This window comes from Jaculus jaculus, chromosome 1 (genome assembly GCF_020740685.1).
Source record: "Jaculus jaculus isolate mJacJac1 chromosome 1, mJacJac1.mat.Y.cur, whole genome shotgun sequence".
Classification (NCBI taxonomy): domain Eukaryota; kingdom Metazoa; phylum Chordata; class Mammalia; order Rodentia; family Dipodidae; genus Jaculus; species Jaculus jaculus.
The window spans coordinates 317,391,634-317,398,016 of record NC_059102.1 but is presented as its reverse complement, the minus strand read 5'-3'; the positions used below and the strand labels follow the sequence as shown (position 1 = coordinate 317,398,016).

The 6,383-nt window shown below is 42.9% G+C and overlaps 1 pseudogene; it reads left to right on the top strand.

Annotated features, from left to right (window-relative positions):
* Positions 1-4,499: 4,499 nt before the first annotated feature.
* LOC101596687 lies at positions 4,500-5,837 on the top strand (annotated as a pseudogene).
* Positions 5,838-6,383: the final 546 nt, after the last annotated feature.

The window sequence follows — 6,383 nt, the reverse complement described above, 5'->3', positions numbered from 1 at the left end:
GTGTGGCTTTGACCTTTTGGAGCTGATTTTCAAGAGGAATGTGGAAGGACTTGACACCTTGACTTAAGAGACCCCTTGCAGTGCAGTAAATACAGCTTGATGGACTATTCTGGTCACAGTTGAAAGACCTGAATGCAGTAAGAACTATGGACTGTGAGGTTTGGCTTATGAGCTTTGCTTAGACTTGGCTAGCAGTTTGTGTGAGGCTTGTTGTTAGGCCCATGTCCTGAGAAGCTGCACAGGGTTGCTTTGCATAGAAATGAACTGGTATGATCAGAGGGATATGCCACAGAAAGAAAAATCTTTGGGTGAACTGCTGCCTGTTCAGCTACATTTGAGAGATTACAACTTTTGAGATTGTGCCAGCTGACCTGCACTGGGGCAACAGGAAGAATGTGGAGTCTTTTGAAGGGGCCTGAATGCTCAAGGGGTATCCTGTTCTTCAAAGTCTGTTTTATACCCCTCCTCCTGGATTAACAAATTGGCACTCTACTTGGTAGTGTGGAGTATAAGAAATGCAGAAAAAAGAGGGTCACTGAGTTTGCGACATGGTCTTGTGTTTTGGAAATGGCCATGGGCAGTGTGCAGCAGGTTTGCTGATTGCCTGCACGGAGACCCCATGGGGCCATGAGGATGAACCGTGGATTGCACTGGAGACCCAGTAGAGATGCTGGGGCAACAAGATGGCTGCTAAGGGTAGCTGCCGGCCCTGAGGAAGTTGTCCAAGACTGGAGGGGCAGAATTGGAATGCCAAAGGCTTCTTGCTGGTTAGCATTATTGGATGTGGAGATTTGTCACTGGCTAGAGTTGTTGGACTTGAAGCTACAGAGTTTGATGTTTGCCCTGGTTGTTTTAAATCTTGAGTTGGTTGAATATTTCTTTGCTATACCCAATGCCATCTTTTGCAGTGTGAATGTTTATTCTGTGCATTAATAGGTTTGGGGGGATTTTTTGGTAGAAGATCTTGGACTATGGGGATGTTTGAACATCATTGGAATTGATAAAAACTATGGAGTCTTTTAAAGTTAGACTGAATGTATTGCATTGTACATGATGTATAGATATCAGTTTATGGGGGCCAGGGGCAGAATGTGGTGGTTTGATTCAGGTGTCTCCCATAAATTTAGCTATTCTGAATGCTGGATCACCAGTTGATGGAGATTTGGGAATTAACTCCTGGAGGCAGTGTATTGTTGGGGGGGGAGGGGTTATGGGTGTTATAGCTGGTTTCCCCTTGCCAATGTTTGACATACTCTTCTGTAACTGTTGTGTACCTTATGTTGGCCAGGGTGTGATGTCCACCTTCTGCTCATGCCATCATTTTCCCTGCCATTGTGGAGCTTCGCCCTAGAGCCTATAAGCCAAAATAAACCTCTCTTTTTCCCACATGCTGCTCTTGAGTGGTTTCTACCAGCAATGCAAACCTGACTGCAATATATGGTATATACTATAAGCCATTGGATTATTTTGTAAAATATTTTCTCTAATCCTAGAGTTTAAAAGAACTTGGAAACTGAAATTTGGTTAACTTACTGAGCTCAGGAAATCAAGACTTTCAATGAAGTGTCAAAATTGCAATGTTACTCTGCCAGTTAGGAGCAGACTTCATCTTAGGGTGCCAGGTTGCTAAAACACTCCAAATTTAAATTGGTTTTGTAGACATGAAGGTAGGGGGAAACATCATATACAAATGTTGTCTGAATTCTGAACTATGTGATACCTTCGGTAAGTTTCTGTAAACTTTCTGAATTGACACTTCCTGAGTTTGTCCATATTCATGATTGAAAGTAAAGTAAGTAATTTAGATGAATCCTTTATGCCTTTGCTTCTCTTAACATCATGCTGAGTCCCCTTTGAACCTATAGTTAAGGACTGTGAATCTCTGGAGGAGAGTATCAAGAAATGTCATTCTACTGGAAATTTTATTTCTGGTTTCACTTAAATAATTTTATTTATTTGCAAGGGGAGAGAGATAGAGAAAGAGAGAAAGAGAAAGAGAGGAAAATAATGGGCATGTCAAGGCCTCTAACTACCGCAAAGAAACACCAGATGCATACACCACTTTGTGCATCTAGCTTTACTTGAGTACTGGGGAATCAAATCTGGAATGTTAGACTTTGCAGGCAAGTGCCTTAACTGCTGAGCCATCTCTCTATCCCTCCCTTAAATAATTTTATTTCCCAATACTACAATCCCATCCTATCTTACATTCTTGCATAACACGTAACAGCTCCTCTTTGGTATCCAAATCACTCAAGCAAGAATAAGGGCCTTCTGCAAGATTTAAAGTTTGTGGATGAAAGATAAAGAGGGCCAGGGCTAGAGAAATGGTTCAGGAGTAATCTACTTTCCTTACAAAGAGGAGGACTTGAGTTTGATACCCAGGACCCATATCAAAATGCCTAACTATATTTGTAATCCCAAGAGTGATAAAGCACAGACAGGCCAGCCAGTCTGACCAACTTGGGAGGTCCAGGCTAAGGAGAGACACTCTCTCTCCTCAGGAGAAAAAAAAAAAAAAAAACAGTGGATGGCACTTGAGAGGACAACTGAAGTTGTTGTATAGCTTCCACATACATACATGTGCACCCCCACACAATAACACGTACACACAAACATACACATGCATTAAACAGAAAATCAAATAATTAATTAATTTAAAAATCAGAGGGCTGGAGAGATGATATAGCAGTTAAGATGCTTGCCTGTGAAGCCTAAAGACCTAGGTTCAATTCCCCAGGTCCTACACAAGCTGGATGCACAAGAATGGTACGTGCATCTGGAATTCATTTGCAGTGACTAGAGGCCCTGGTTCCCCCCACCTCCCATTTTCTCTTTCTCTCTCTCAATTAAAAATAAAAAAAAAAAAAGTTCCCTTTAACAAAGTTAGAGATGACCAGACAAGTTTACAGAGATGCTCATCTGCCTTCATATATGTCATATGGATTGGATTGTGCCAAGTGATTTTAAGGTATGAAAGAGACAGAAAAATGTCTTTATGAAGATATTTAGAGTATCAGAACATGACAATGAATGCAAGCACACCACGGTTCTTGCCTCAGTTTCTTTTAACCTCTATAATTATAGTCAGTGTGGCCACTGAGACAATCTAGACAGAGCATTGAGCGAGGAGCTACCATGCCGTAAACAATTAGAGCCATTATTGTGTCAGTAACTGTCATTCATTTAGCAGCACATCTTAGGAGTCTTTATAAAAACATGTAAGTCAAAGTCATGCTTCTAAACTTTTAGTATCTGCTTGAAAACAAATAATAAATAAAATTTAAAAAGTTTATCTTATAATGAAATTTCTAATATTTTATAGACATTTTTAAAAACAATAACATGAACATTATAAACATCCACTATAGTATGTTTAAATTGGATGTTTATTGTATTTTCTGTTTATTCTGATATAACATTAATGATAAAATTCAGTACAATTAACATAAATTTTAGAGGTTTTTTACCACATGAAGTTACCATGTAAATTAACTAATAAATATATATTTTATATATATATATACACATATACATATATATATACACATATACATATATATATGTATATAGTGTTACTGCATAAAAGCAAATAATATATAGTTCATGTGAGATGGGGTGTTAGGAGTTTAGGAAAGTCCTTGAACCCCAAACCCTAGATTCACATTTGCATTTAACCAATAAATAGGGCAAATCAAACTGAGAAGGTAATTATTAAATTATATTCATTAAGGAAATCACAAAACCAAGAGAGGAAAAATGAATATATGCCCATGGCCTGAGAGCCCATGTTGTCGACCACTGCAAATGCACTCCAGACATTTGTGACACCTTGTGCATCTGGCTTACATGGATGCTGGGGAATCAAACCTGAACCTAGATCCTTTGGTTCTGCAGGCAAGCTCCTTAACCACTAAGGCCTCTCTCTAGCCCCCTTTCTAAGAAAGCTCCATGGGGAAAGCACATACTTAGCATGCACAAGGTCCTGGGTTTAATTTCCAGAACACACACAAATAAAAAGAAAGACAGATTATTACTAAGAGAAAAAGACAAACATTGGTCTTTAAGAAAAACAGTAAGAAAACCACAGAATCCGGAGGCCCCAAGAAAAGGAAGCCCACTCCAGAGAAGAGTCAGCTTCCCACATCAGCAAGCAGCACAGAGCCCTCTAGAGGCTGACCCCAGACTCCTCCAATGCCTCCACCAACCCCAACCAGGGGTTCCTCAATCAAGGTATGATTGTCCTGCTTCTAGTAGTTGTCGCTGCCCACAGTGTGCCACCAGGACCTCCATTACTTTGAAAATGCTTCTCAATAGCCTTCTAATATGGACAATTTTTCATATTAAATCACTTGCTAGATTATCAAGTGCATATATCAGTTCCTCAACGTATTATGTCTTATGCTCTTGGCAAGAATATGCATTTATGAAATAACTTTTACTCTCTTCTGTTGGTTCAGAAGAAGAGTGGAAGCAGACCAGCAGAGATGAATATAAGAATGGGTCCAGATTCTGTCTCTCAATACCCATCAGCCCCAGAGACACCACTACAAAGGAGCCAGGAACACCCCAGCCTGAGGCATCCAAGACCAGGATCCCATCTCTCGGCCCCTCCCAGTGCTGCTGGGCAGGAATCAGGTTTTATCTTGCACGAAACCTGTTACAACAGGTTCTGCTTGGATGAACAGCCTGAGGATGTCCCGCCACCCCAGGGAGGCAGAACTCAACCCTCTTCCAACCCTGGGTTCAGTTCCTTCCCCTCACCAACAGTCTCAGAGTCAAGCTTCAAGGCCTGTGGGGCCCAACTCCACAAGCACAGCCAGGAAGCACACCTGCTGGGATTGTAAGAATACTTTCTGCAGGACCTGTTGGTATAAGCCTCGCCTCTGCCTCCTCTGCCTACGGTTCAGAGCCACGGCCTTCCAGAGAGAGGAGCTCATGAAGATGAAGGTGAAGGTGAGGGACTATCTCAGCCTCCATAACATCGCTACCAAAAGTTGCCTGAAGAAAGAAGTGTTGTCCCTGGTGCTCGGTCAGCAGCCTGCACTCTCAGAGAAGCACAGGCCTCATGCTCCCATCTTGTCCAGGGTCTTCCCAGCCAGCAGCAAACCTTCCTGACCCAGCCTCATACCAGCACAGTACCTTCTACCTTACCCAGCTTCCCTTCCTCACAAGCACAAGCCTTCACAATAGCCTTCTAATATACACACTTTTTCATATCAAATCACTTGCTAGATTATCAAGTGCATATATCAATTCCTCAACATATTGTGTCTTATGCTCTTGGCAAGAATATGCATTTATGAAATAACTTCTACTTTCTTCTGTTGGTTCCGAAGAAGAGTGGAAGCAGACCAGCAGAGATGAATATAAGAATGGGTCCAGATTCTGTCTCTCAATATCCAAGGCTCCGGAACATCAGCAGGCCAGTGGCCATGCTTCCCGGCATCACGAGGAACCCATCTTCCTGGGGCGCACAACTGGAGCATCCGCAGAGGACAAGACCCAGTCTGTTGATGCTGAAGAGAGTTTTGTCTCAGGCCAGAGGGCCTCAGTTTCTGGCCTGACCAGCCTACAGGATATTGAAGGCCTGACAATCAGTCAGCTGAAAGAAATCCTGGCTCGCAATTTCGTCCACCATGAGGACTGCTGTGAGAAGAGGCAGCTGAGGGAGAGAGGGGGACCAGGCTGCATAAGCATCAGAAAGGATTCCAGCCCCTGGTGGTGGTGCTGAAGACCAAACCAGGGAGGCGGTGCCACCTGGCAGGAAGGAGGTCCTGGTGGCACACTGTGGGCAGCGACAAGTACTAGAAGCAGGACAATCATACCTTGATTGAAGAATCCCTGGTTGGGGTTGGTGGAGGCATTGGAGGAGTCTGGGGTCAGCCTATACAGGACTCTGTGCTGCTTGCTGATGTGGGAAGCTGGCTCTTCTCTGGAGTGGGCTTCCTTTCTTGCCACAGGGATTTACCTGTTGGATGTCAGAACCCGAGGCCAGTGGAACTTGTATGGATCCTATGGGTAAAAGCCTGTTCCTGTGATCATGAGGTGATGATGGCTATCCGTGGACAGAGGACCTTCTAGATCCTGAACCACGTCTTCCTGCATTCTTTTGATAGCCTGGACACATCCTCCCCACCTCACCCCCAGCGTTCTGTTCACCTCTCGCCCCCTGTACACAATTGTCTCTGTTTCATCAAAGAAAAGTCCTGCTGGACTTCGGCTAGTAGTCCTGTTCAGCACATCTGGACTTAACTTTCCCACCTTTCTGTGATTTAACATACCTTTATGTCTCTGATGCATTCCTTAAAATCTATTTTCTCCTTAGGACCAAAAATATGTATTTATCAGACAAATAGTAATCAATGGGACTGAATTTGAAT